This window comes from Lutra lutra, chromosome 8 (assembly GCF_902655055.1).
Source record: "Lutra lutra chromosome 8, mLutLut1.2, whole genome shotgun sequence".
NCBI classification, from domain to species: Eukaryota; Metazoa; Chordata; class Mammalia; order Carnivora; family Mustelidae; genus Lutra; species Lutra lutra.
In genome coordinates this window covers 122,572,605-122,586,723 of record NC_062285.1, presented here as the reverse complement: position 1 = coordinate 122,586,723, position 14,119 = coordinate 122,572,605, and the positions used below count along the sequence as shown (strand labels likewise).

Genomic DNA, 14,119 nt, shown 5'->3' with positions numbered 1-14,119 from the left:
AAGTGTTTCATTTTAATTCATCTTCTTTAGGGCATTAACCAGAGTGCATCTGTGTTAATCCAACAGCCAAGGGACACTTCTTGTCTGTGCCTGAACCAGTTCATTGCTTTCTGTTTCCACAGTTAGGCCTGTACTGTTCTTTCTTTGACCTTCTTCATCACTCTCTTTCTCCTACCTCCTCCCCCTCCCTGCCTAAAACATCCTCTCTGATGCTTCAGATGAGATGACATCAAGGCACTTGCTCTGTGATAGTCACACTTAGAGCAGCAATCACAGAGACACACTGAGTGTGTGTCTGTCCACAGACTCTTTAAAATAAGAAAAATAGAATGAGCCACAGGAGGATCAGACCTGAAAAATGGCAGGTAGCTTTTATGCCTTCTCATTTTATTTTTTTCAGGAAAATAGAAAAGCCCAAAAGTTCTATTTCTCTCCTGAACATTATCAAGAGAAAGACTGACTGTGTGTCATGTCTTTCTCATTTTCTGCAGTCACATTACAAATTTCACCATCTGTATGAGTCAGATTTCTCCAGAGAAACAGAACCAGTAGGATATGCAAACAGACACACATGCATACATACAGCTATTATATATTATTTTATTATTTATTATTATATTTTATAATATGTAGCATATATAATATACATTTGACCCTTGAATACTCAGTTGACCCTTGAATAATATGGGTTTGAACTACATGGGTCCACTTATATGCAAAGTTTTTTCCATAAATACAGTACATTGCTGTAAATGTGTCATCTCTTTCTTCTGACTTTCTTAATAACATTTTCTTTTCTCTAGCTTATTTTATTGTAAGAATACAGTATATAACACATATAACATACAAAATATGTATTCATAAACTCTTTATGTTATTGGCAAGGCTTCCAGTCAACAGTAGGCTATTAGCAGTTAAGATTTTGAGGAATCAAAGTTATATGTGGATTTTTGACTGCCTGGGGGATCAACAACCCTAACATAACTCCCATGTTCTTCAAATATATATATTTTAAATATATATGTGTATATAAATACACACACACACACACACACACACACACACACACATATACTCCACTAGGGGTGCCTGGGTATCTCAGTCTGTTAAGCATCTGATTCTTGATTTCAGTTCAGGTCATGATCTCAGAATTGTGAGATCTAGTCCTGGGTCGGGCTCCGTCTGTGTGCGGAGCCTGCTTATCACCTTTTCTCTTCCTTTCCCAACCCCTTTCCTTTCTGCCCAACACCCCCCCACAGCTGCCTCCCGTCTAAAATATATATATGTGATAGATAAATAGATAGATGATGGATAGCTTTATGATAAGGAAGGAATTGACTCATACAATTATGAAGGCTAACAAGTCAGAGAGCTATAGTTGACAAGCAAGAGACTCAGGAGAGTTGATGTATAGTTTCAGTATGAGTCCAAAAGCCAGCAGTTTTGAGACCCAAAAAGAGCCAATGTTTCACTCTGAATCTGAGGGTCATAAAAGACCAGTGTCCCAGCTCAACAGTCAGGCAGGAGTTCCCTCTTAGCCTTTTTGTCTTTGTTTTATTGAAGTCTTCAGTTGATTGGGTGACTGGATGGCCCACCCACATTAGGAAGGGAAACTGCTTTACTCAGTCTACCCATTCAAATATTGATCTTACCCAGAAACATCCTCACAGACACACCCAGAATAATGCTTGGCCTGAGTAATGCCTAGGCACCTTGCGGCCATCTCAAGCTGACACATAGAATTAACCATCACACCATCCAACTTCATATGCTTCAGTGGCAGAAAAGAATCTGGAGACAGGGGAGGGCATGATCAGTTTTTGCCACTGATTGCTGATCACTGAGAACTGTCAGTGGAGTGTCAAGGATGGCCCCCTTTTTTTTTTTCTTACTATAAAATCCAAAAGAAACAGATGTGCCCTGTTATCTTTCTTCTGCTCTGAGACTGTTCAGTTTAATGATTTGGAAGGCTAAGGCTGACAGTCAAAGTATAATAACTTTTTTAAATCTGCTAACAATATAAGGGAGTGCTTTATGGAAGCTTTTGTCTTTATATTCTGTATTGCAAGTGGTATCGTAGTTCTCTATTGCTGCATAACAAACTATCCCAAAACTTAATGACTTAAAACAATAGACTTTTATTATCTCTTGCAGCTTCTGTGAGTCAGGAATTATAGAGCCACTTAGCTCAGTAACCATTCTTCAGGATCTCTCATGAGGCTGTAGTCAAGAAATTGGCTAGGGATGCAGTCATCTGAAATTTTAACTGGGGTTAGGGGATCTGCTTCCACACAGCTGGCAGTTTGGTGCCAGTTGCTGCTGGGAGGTCTCAGTTCTTCTCTAACTGGCTCCTCCATGGGGCTGCCTGAGCATCCTCATGACATAAAGCTCTTCCCAAGAATGAGAAATTCAAGAGTAAGGTGGAAGCAGGAATGTCATTTATGATCTAGTTTCAGAAGTCATACAGTCTCTTTGACAAAGTCCTTTTGTCACATAGGTTAGCCCTGTTCAGTGTTAAAGGGGAGTGCCCAAGGGAGCGAGTTGCAGGAGGCAAGAATCATTTGGGGGCCATCTTGCAGGCTAGCTCTACATAAATATATCGGTCAGATTCAAGTTGATAACATTAGATATTAATTAATGCCATTAGAGAAAAGACCACATTTCCAAGTTTTTTGATGTACATAAGATCTTATCCAAAGATTTGCTACCTAAAAAAGATTAATTATGATCAATTTCTTACCCCCAAATTTACTAGGTCAGCCACTGAAATAGGAAGAGATTATATTAGGTAATTAAGACAAAATTTTCTGGGACACCTGGGTGGCTCAGTTGGTTAAGCAGCTGCCTTCGGCTCAGGTCATGATCCCAGCATCCTGGATCGAGTCCCACATCGGGCTCCTTGCTTGTCAGGGAGCCTGCTTCTCCCTCTGCCTGTGCTCGCTCTCTCTCCCTCTCTTTCTCTGACAGATAAATAAATAAAATCTTTAAAAAAAAAAAAAAAAGACAAAATTTTCTTATAATAAAAATGTGCCTGCTACCTTCAATGTATTTCAAAATTTTCCTGGTATTGATTGATTTCCAGCATGGTTATGATGATGGAAGTTAAATCTAGAATGCCATATTCATATTCTCTTTTTATAATATGTTGGACATTTTCCAATTTTCAATTCTTTTACATTCCTATGTAAATTTCAAAGTAAATAATCAATGCAATGACTTTTCACGCATTCACCAACAGATTTTAAAATGTACTGTGTGCCCAACATTGTTTGACCTGTGATATACATTGAGGAATAGGTTAAAGTACCTGGCCTAAAAGGAATTTACAGTCCCATGGAAGAGATGTACCTACTCTAAGACAATTTCAATACAGTATGTTAACTACTACAGTAGATGTATACACAGAGTACTGTGGCCATAAGGAAGAAATACTCACATCTTTCCAGAGACTGATAGTAAAGAGGGCTTCAGAGAAGGGATAACACCTGAGTTACATTTTGAACAATGGTAGGAGTTCACCACATAGACTGGGCTTGAATGGAATCGGTCAGTAGGGAAGACATTTTACATAAAAGGCCAGAATATGCAAAATAAGAAAGTGATGGGGTTCAGAACACGCTATTCCAAAATAGGGTGCCTTGGCATATTGAGTATTGTTAAGCCGAAGGAGTTTGAAAAAACAGCGGAAGTAGGAAGGTCATTGACCTTCTCTCCCTTACCTTTCTTCTCTGAAACAGGCCATGTGCCCTCTGGGTATAAGGAGCATCCTAATCTCTGAAGACAGAGAGCTATCTGAAAGAACCCTAAACAAAAACAGAAAAAAAAGAACACAGGCCTTGATAAGTTTCTCCCAAGTCACTACAATTACTTCATACTTAAAAAAAAAAAAAAAGATTTTATTTATTTATTTGCAAGAGAGAGATCATGAGCTGGGGGAGAGGCAGAGGCAGACTCCCTGCTGAGCACAGACCCTGATACAGGTCTCCATTCCAGCACCCTGGGATCATGACCTGAGCCGAAAGCAGACACAACTGACAGAGCCAACCAGGCGCCCTACTTCATACTTCTTAATCTACCATATTTCCTCCACAAGTGCACACAGGTCTGTTTCTTTGGGTCTTCGTTTCCTTATGAAGGCTCCTGTGTCATATAAAATGTATGTTGAGTAAACTTACATGCTTTTCTCCTACTAATTTTCTCCTTTAACAATTTTCAGACTCCGAGAGGGTCAAAGAAAACTTTTTCCTCCTCTCCAAAAACATGAAATAACATGGCCTATGTATTAGTTTTCTATTACTGCTGTAACAAATTACTATAGACATGGTGGCTTAAACAATAAACTTCCCCTTGGGTGTTCCCCGTACTGTGGTTTTGATCCGACTGCAATCAGTATAGTACCCCCTCTATGCATAGGATTGGATGTGGGACTCAGGCCTACCTCTGTGGCCTTTGTAATTAGTCCTATGGGTAGGCATATTAAACTAGACTTTGCCTTGGATTTCAGGCACTGGGACAGCAGGTGTTGGCTTCAAGATTGTTTGCTGGAATGCTATAAAAGCCTGCAATTATCTGTGGCCTTGCCCTCTCATCCCAATCACTGAGAGGAAGCTCATCCACTTGTAAGAGATGCAACTCCCCAAGACACAACAGAAGCAAGAAATAGAGATCTAAGGACTGATTTAAATTCCTAGACCTGAAACTGTCCTTTTCTTTTCAATGGGTCACTTGCAACTAAGAGTTCTGCGTACCTTACCTTACATGCTGTGAGAACTCTTTAGGGATGAAAGCAATGGAGGGTTGTGGTCAGGTGTACAATGAACAGAATGGCTTGTGTTAAAGACAGACAGCCATTGCAGTCTTCCAGGTGACAGTTGATATGTGATTAAATTAGAAAAGACAAGCCACAGGAGCAGAGAATTCTAGTATGGGATGGCCAACAATGTGAAATGTTTCAGAGAACAAAAGCCAAAAGCAACCACTGGATTTGGCAATTGAGTGGCAATTACTGGTATCCTTAACAAGAGTTACTTAAATGGGCTAGTAGGAGTTGAACTGTAGGAGATGGAGGAGAATTGTTTACTCCTTTAAACAATATTTTTATTGTTATATTTGATTATAAAAGTAAATAATTTGCATTATAGAATATCCAACAAATGCATAAAGAAAATAAAAATCACCAATAACCTCACTAACAATAACTACTGTCAATTTGATCATAACCTTCCAGACAATAATATGATTCTGCATTTATCAGTTATTATTATATTGTTAATAATTCCTCTTATCATTAAATATCCTTGAAAACATGGCTTCTAATTGCTGCACATTATGCCATCATATGTGGATGGTCAATTCTATAGATATCTCTGAATATAAATTACAAGACCATAATAGTAAATTATGTTAGAATAACTTTAAAGAACACATTGCCCCTTTTTGTGTCTTAAATTTATACCCCCAATCAATGCACTAGTAATTCTATTTCAAGTTCATCTTTATTTTAAGGAGGATTTTTTGAAATTACCAATTGCATGTGCATTTTTACTATCATGAGCAATTGGCTTTCCCTCTCCCTCTACTGAAGGAGCAAAGTGTGTCATTTAGCTTTCTTTTGTTCCTGAAATAGTAAAAGAATTCTTTTTTTCCGTTTCCTTTTATGTCTCTTAGATGTGGCATCCTGCTTCCTACTGAGCTTTTTTGACCCAACTCCTACAAGCTTTTGCTATTTCTCTGTGATCTCCTCAGGAATTTGCCCTACATTCCTCTCTATGGCATTTCCATTTGTGCTTCATCTCCCTGTTAAGTTCTTTCTTAAGTAACTTTTATAATCCTTGCCAATTTTTTTCTCATTGCAAATATAACAGATTGTGCTGCTGCACTTTTGGGAGTGTTTTGCTTGATCCAGTCAAAACCAGCATTTTTTACCACATCAACATTTGACACTATGACATTCAGTTATTAGAAGTTCATGTTTAAAATCACCAAAAAGTTAGATGCTCAGAACAGATTTGCATATACAAGGAAACCAGTTTTTTTTTATTATGGTATTAGAGTTCTGTACCCTATCTGACTAAATGCTATATCTACTAGAAGCATACAATTAATAAAGTTAGTAACATATACAATCCTTGACAAATTACAAATCATGATTCCACCCTTTAATGTTTCCTTAGATAACTAGGAATTCAATAATATAGTAAGGATTTAAATAAAATACAGCAATTAAAACATTTAGGGAGCTAAGTATGATAGCATTTTATTCGTGCCTTTTTTTATCCTAAAAGGTCAAAAATTTACACATTTTCAGAGTTTCTCCTATAGTTTTACTGACACAACTTCTTAAAAACTTTTCTTTGTAGGAAATTTCAAATATACAAAAGTAAAGAGAATACTATTATGAATACTTATGTGCCCATCACCTAGCTTAAAGGCCTATCAATATGATGAAGTTTTAAAATATAGGTGGGGTGAGGTCCAGAGTCAATGACCAAGAAAGAATTCTTGAGACATCTTGGGTGCATTTATTAAAGCACGGGGACAGGACCCTTGGGCAGAAAGAGCTGCTGCCCCGGGTTGTGAAGAGTGGTCCTTTATATACTTGTAAGTTGGGAGGGGGTTGGGAATGGCATAAGTCTCTAAGGAATTTTGAAAGCAAGTTTTCCAGGACCTTGAGGGGCTAGCTATTATTGGGAAAAAGTTATTCATTACCGATAATAAAACCTTTGTCAAGACCCTTTAGATGTATATCAGTGGGCCATATGCTTGGCAATGATTGTCAACACATATCTTAGAGGGTTTAGAGATAAAGGAAATTTCCCAAGGAATTCTTAATGTAGACTTCAGGATCCTGGTAGGGGTAGGGGTTGGTCAGGCTAGGATTGCCTTTAGCAAAGGCTTAAAGTGGAGAGTCCCTAGAGGAATGTCACTCTGCCTATTTCAAGGGCTTGTCAGCAGATAAGGAAATTTAATAATTTTTCTTCTGTCTCTGTTTCCCACATCAAATATATGACCAATCTTCTTTTCCTCTATATCAACCGTTCACTCCCTATACACACCCAGAATCATTTGGAAGAAACTTTCAGACTTTACATCATCTTATCTGTTAATACATTGCATATAACTGTAACCAAAATACCAATATCACACCTAAAGAAAAATTAAACAATAATTCCTTAATATAATTCAAGATCTACTAGGTGTTTAATGTCCTCAGTTGTCTTAATTTGTTTTTTAATCTTTTGTTTTTTGGAATCTGGTTGCTGAGACTGTAAATATATTATAGGTGGTTCATAGGTCTCTTAAAACTCTTTTAATGTATAAGTTTACTACATTTATTTTTGTTTCATTCCTTGAAATTTATCTGTTGATAAATAAAAGGTATCTCTCAAATAAAACTCCACATTTTTAAAATAATTAATTCCCTCTTTAAAGGCAGTGCCATATAAAAATATGTGTGAAGGAAAGGGTGGAATCTGTCTTCACTGCTAAAATCCTAGCATCTAGCACACTGATGAGCCCTTTGAGGTCATCAGGAAACGTCTAAACTCATTTCTCTTGAGTAGAAAATTCACTCACTCACTCATTCATTCACTAAACAAATATTTATTGAAGACTTGCTTTATGTTAGATAAATATATGTATTTATATGTTTATGCAATACAGGCATCAATTTCAAATGTAGCCTAGGTCTTTAAGAGGTTATAAATAAGAAATATTCCTATGAATAGATATATTCTGGTTAATCTTATCTTTAAAAAAATTATTATATCATATAAGAACCTGAAATAAATAATAAATGGAAAATCTGCCTTCTTACATTGGTTCCCCAGAGATTCAGTGACTGAATAGAGGAAACTGAAAGAAAGAGGAGTAATTCATCTACTATGTGCTAAGTATCTATAATTATTATGTGCAAGGATTAAACATATTGAAAATATTTATAATTTATTCCAGGCATAAAATAAGCAACAAAAGCCAAAGGAAAAACACATCAGAATTTGATGACAAGCTGTCTGAAAGATAAAAGATAGGAAAGAGTAAGGGTTAATTCCAAAATTTCTAGCTTTCAATACTAGAAGAGTGAAGTAATATATGCAATTACTATGTAAGGTAACACATAAAAACCTTTCAAAATATTGCACCCCAATCTTATTTATTATATTGAATAATAAAAATAAGATGGAAAACTTTTTAATGATTTTTAAGAATAGAACTATTAGAATAATTTGGTGATCTTTTATGTAATAGTGACTATAATCTGTAGCCATAGAATTTAAGCAGATGCAATTTTATACACAGATGGTTTATGTCACACTTTAGTTTGGGTAAAATATATTTAAATACATTTTCCAATTATTTAAAATGTGATATTACAAGCCCTCCTTTCTAGCATGCCTTGTGCAGTGGTTAATCTTTTGTTATTGGAAATGAGCCCATTTATATTTGTAAAATGCTAAAGAAAGAAATAATTATGCACCCAACTCTGGTTTTTAGGAACAGATTTTGTAACTTTAATAATGTATTGAATAGGACTGAACTTATCTTCCAGATAATACAAATTTGTTAATTAGAACAAGTCATAAATAATTGAATTGATGTACTGCCAACAGCTTAATGGCCTGGAGAAATAAATAGACTCTCACTAGATAATCTATATATCTTATTGATTTATTGAACCCCCCTCAAAATATCTCAAAGGGAGTAGGAAAATAATAGAAGGAAAATTTCAAGTCATTGTAGCATTTTTAACCATAAAATTCCTATCAAAGTTGATGGATGGTCCTCAAAATCACTGAGCACCATCTCAAATATCTACTGTCGCTATGATCTTATTATATAACATTCTCTTTGCTCCCAATAGAACATGAACCAATTTTAAAATATATAAAACAGTTAAAATTATAAACATCATCATCACTGAACTATATCATCTTTGTGAAAAAGGGTCAAAGTTTTAGTTCACTATATTCATTTCCTCAAGACTTAACATACACTGGAGAGTCTTTTATATATTGTTTTCGAGCTCTTATTTTATTGTACATTAAAAGAAATATTGTACATTAAAAGACTGAGCTACACCTAGGTAGCTCAGTCAGTTAAGCATCTACCTTCAGCTCAGGTCATGATCCCGGGGTCCTGGATCAAGCTCTGAGTCGGGGCTCCCTGCTCAGCTTGAAGCCTGCTTCTCCCTCTCCCTCTGCCTGCTGCTCCCCCTGCTTGTTCTCGCTCTGTGTGTGTGTGTGTGTCAAATAAATAAAATCTTTAAGAAAAAAAATGAAAAAATAAAATAGAAAATTCAGAGATAGTTTGTCCTGGTTTACATGCTCTGCGTAGCTCTCCTACCCACGATCCTCTCAAGGCAAGGATTGCTCTGGGGTTGTGAGGAGAAGAGAATGAGGTCAGAAGTAGACCAAGGATTGAGAATAGTTTTGCAAATGGTTAAGTCCTGATTTGGCATTCCCTCTGCCTGCCACTCCCCCTGCTTGTGTGCGCTCTCTCACTCTCTCTCTCTGTCAAAGAAATAAATAAAATCTAAAAAAAAATTAAAATTTTTTAAAAATGAAAATTAAAAATAAGTTCTTTTTTATCATTTAACTGTAGTTGACACACAATGTTACATTAGTTTTAGGTGTACAACATAGTGATTCAACTTCTCTATGTGTCATGCTATGTTCACCGCAAATGTAGCTGCCATCTGTCACCATCCAGTGCCATTACATTACTGTACATATTTTAAAATGGCATAATACCCTAGGGCCCTTATGAGGAATCAAAGTCAATGGCCTCATTCTTTGTACATGCACAGTCTTAGTGATGCTACAGTGCACTATGTGTCCCTGATCTCGTTCTTACAGGATTGTTAGACCAAACACGTCAGGTCACAACTAAATGTTGGGCATGCTATTACTCCTTCTATGTGAAGGTTTTTTATTACAAATAGAGCCACTCTACTTTCTATCTGCTGAGCACTCTTCAGCTGTCCAATTTATAAAATATATGTATAAAAAAGGATGTACCAAGTACTAAGCATAGTAGTTATGTGAATTATTTCCATTTAACCACAGAACAATCCTGAGACATGAGCATAATTTTTAAACTTTATGTCCAAGAAAAGGAACCTAAAGCTTTAGGATGGCTCAGTAATTTGACTAAGATCACAAGCCAGTAAGTGGCAGAAGAGATTTAGGTTTGTCCAACTTTATTCTTCCAGTCATTCTCTTATAAGACAAATGTTTATTGAAGATACACTGTTTACAATGTTTTGCACTAAGTCTTGATGGAATTAGAGATGAAATCTTGGAACCCTGAATCTTAACATCATTATTCTGTTGTCTACAGATGTTCCCCCTAATAATAACTTAAAATAGACAAAATAGGCATCATTCTCCATAATCTATAGGCCAGAAAGCATAATGTCACATAGCAAATGATTTTTAAAGATTTTTTTTTAATGTATTTGACAGAGAGAGAGAGATCACAAGTAGGCAGAGAGGCAGGCAGAGAGAGAAGGGGGAAGCAGGCTCCCCGATGAGCAGGGAGCCTGATGCAGGGCTCGATCCCAGGACCCTGGGACCATGACCCGAGCTAAAGGCAGGGGCTTAACCCACTGAGCCACCCAGGTGCCCCAGCAAATGATTTTTAGAACTAGGATTGGAATCTGGAACTCAGGTCCAGGAAACTTTTCTACTCTGAACTTGGGGCTCTAAATTGTTTGTTCTGGACATATTCTATGCTTGAGCTCAATTAGAGCTAAACTATAAATCCTATCTAACACCCTAGGCCAAACTCAAGTCTCACATCCTCCATGAATCCTTCCCCTCTCTCCTATATGATCTTCCATTTCTTTAATCTTCGGTGGTCTGATAAGGCACTGAGGTAGATTCTTAACTGTTTTGCTGATTAATGTATGTTTAGAGCCCCATGAAATTATAATCTAACCAGAAGATACACTTACTCATGTGTTTTATTTATCATGATGTTGAACACAGTGTTTACTACAAAGGTAAAAATGGAGTTCTTGTTTACAGAATGATCAGACTCCAAATAACAGGTGAATTAATACTCAAAAAATTAAAAACTATTTTTTATTCTTTAGAAAACACCCATTTACATTAGCAAAATAGGGGCACAGGAAGACATTCTCTTAACATGGATAGAAGAGAATATGAATAAAGTTGGGATAAATTAAGCTCAAATAATACAGAGCATTGAAAGCCATCTAATGATGATAGTATTAATAATTAATAACAATAGTCATAGTAGTGATATACTAGCACATGGATTTACCATATGCCAGGTAAAATTCTAAGTATTATTTAATCTCTCAATAATCCTATAGGATAAATACTTATTTTTTAGATTCTTTTAATTTTGTAGGTGAGGAACTGGACCTACAGAAAGGTTTGCCTCATAGACACATAGGAGTTTGCTCCTTAACTCTTAAACTTGGAAAAATTGTCGGAGGTCATGTTAAGTAAGCTGTTTCATGGCCCTAAACCATGCTCTAATTACAAAATGCTATTGAAATTGAGGGTAGAAAGAATGTACCATTTTATTCTAGAATTTATACCAAGTTAAAATAGATTAATTCTACTGAGATTGGCCATATATTCTTACTAAACTCATTTCTTGTTTTCACATTTAGCTAATCCATAACATGCATTTAATTTAGAGGATCACTATGGTTCATACAAATGAACAGTGTGACCTAAGGCTTATTATATTATTGCTAACCTCTTTCCTACATTATCTTTGTACTTGGTGTTTTTTTGTCATGCTAAAGCATTATTTTTATTATCCTGGTATAAAGTCCATAATTGATGGTTCAGAGGATTGGGAATGAATTGAAGAGATATCTGGTTTTGGATCTTCAACTGAGCTAGCATTTAACCTTGACAGGATTTCATAAACTTTTTGTTCCTATTATTTTACTCAAAACATATTGAAAACTACAAAAATGTTGTTATCATTGTTTTATTACATGAATGGTCCTAAGTTACTTATCTATGACCCATTAGGTGAACTATGAGTACATAGTTATTCTCAATTAAACCATGTTTGATGTAATCCATAGCAGAAGGCCACCTTTGTCAAAACCAATAGAGAAGAAAATAGAAGCTCAAAACAAAATACTATAGTTTAGTTTATCCATGAAAGAAACAAAAATCCATGAAGTAAAGCATACATATTGAGATTAAAAACATAGATACATTCATGTAAAATTTCAGGCTCTGAACCTAGAAACAGGAAAGACAGGAATATTTTCACATATTAATACCACTGCAGTAGAATCTAGGCAGACTTTGCTAAATATTCATGGGAACTTAAAGATGTTATTTGACTGCCAGAAGAATCCAACACAGGGGTTGGCTGGGTGGCTGAGCCTGGGTGGCTCAGTCAGTTAAGCATCTGCCTTGGGCTCAGGTCCTGATCCCAGGATCCTGAGATCGGGCCCCGCATCGGACTCCCTGCTTGGCGGAGAGGCCTGCTTCTCCCTCTCCCACTATCCCTGCTTGTGTTCCCTCTCTCAGTCTCTCTTCCTCTCTCTGACAAATAAATAAATAAAAATCTAACATGTTGGGAATTTTATCTGTATATTATTTTTTAAAACAAAATAAATGGCAGCTATAACAATGCAGTATCACAAAGCAGTGTTGTTTATTTCTAATATCAGCTGGCTGAGATGACTTTGTATTTTATCTTTAAAATTTTGTTTTAGAATCCAGAGGTATTGAGAAAAAGTCTTCCTTTACTGGCCACCAATTTTCTTAGATGAGTCAACAATTAATCAGTGCTTTATACAGAAAATAAAAAAATTGTTCACAAGACCAAAAACAGGAAATGAAACTATTATTTTATGATGTATCTTGGATCTTAGAGCTCAGCTTGGCTTAAGCAAAAGTGTATTTTCAAAATAGAAAATATTTTCATATTTGCAAAACTTACTAGGGATATATCCAAAATCCAAGAGAGATTCAAGTTTTAGGTCCAGCTTGATCTGAGGTCTCAGAAGAGTTTGTTAGAACTCAAGCCCTTTTCCTTTTCTCAGCTCTGTTCTCCTCTATTTTGGCTCCTTTCTTAGGTTCCAAAGTGGCATGAATAAGACTGCCAACACAACCAAGTCTACATCTTCACAATTTTATGCCAGGGGGAAGGTGGATTAACACAAGTGTCTTGTTTTGAGTTTAATTGACCTGAATTGGGTTATGCAGCCAGATGTATTAGTTACCTATTGTTGTATAATAAACTGCCACAAAATTTAGCTGCTTAAACCAACACACTTTTTTTTTTTTTTTTAAATATGATATTTCTGCGGTCAGGAATCTGGGCATGGCTTAACTGGGTTCTTCTTCACGCTTTCTCATAAAACTTCAACCTAATATGTTGGCCAGAGCTGGGGATTCAACTGAAGACGGATCCACTTTCAAGCTCACTGACATGATTATGGTCAAGATTCAGTTCCTTTTGGGCTGTTGAACTGAGGGCCTCAGCTCCTAGCTGGCTGTTGACCAGCGATTTTCTTCAATTCCATGCCATGGGTCTCAACACAGCAATTTGTTTCATCAAAGCTATCAAGGGAGAGGGTTTCCTAGTAAGGTGGAATTCAGAATTTTTGTAATCTAACCATAGACGTGACATCTCTGCAATGTTAGGGTATTCTGTTGGTTAGAAGCAAGTTATTCCAAGAGGCAATTGCATAAAGCCATTAATACCAGGAAAAAATGAACAGTGGGGCCATATTACAAGCCACCTACTACATGTGGCCATCCCTGAAGATAGTGTACAAGAAACTGGGAGTGAGTGAGGTGGTAAGGGCCCCAGGGAAAACTGGGGTCATTATTAGAAGTCAATGGGTGCTACATGGTGAATACAGCTGTCCATGACAAATTCCCTGGTTTGGCTCTGGGTTACATAGAAAACAGAAGAGAAAGCTCTTTTTCTACCTCCGTGACTTTGAATCATTATGAATCTCAAGGTTTATTTTAAATTATGTAATTGTATGTTTGCATTATGAGATAAAGATGTTTTGGTCTGTTAATTCAACATTTCTAGGCCAGTTCTACTCCTTTTTTATTTTGTATTTATATTATAATTTTCAGCCAATGCCTCTATATGAAAT

The 14,119-nt window shown here is 36.3% G+C and overlaps 1 protein-coding gene across 12 annotated transcripts in view; it reads left to right on the top strand.

Moving 5' to 3' along the window:
• Positions 1 to 14,119, top strand: part of ANKS1B (ankyrin repeat and sterile alpha motif domain containing 1B) — a 1,143,054-nt gene that overhangs the window by 724,746 nt on the left and 404,189 nt on the right. The window lies entirely within an intron of this gene.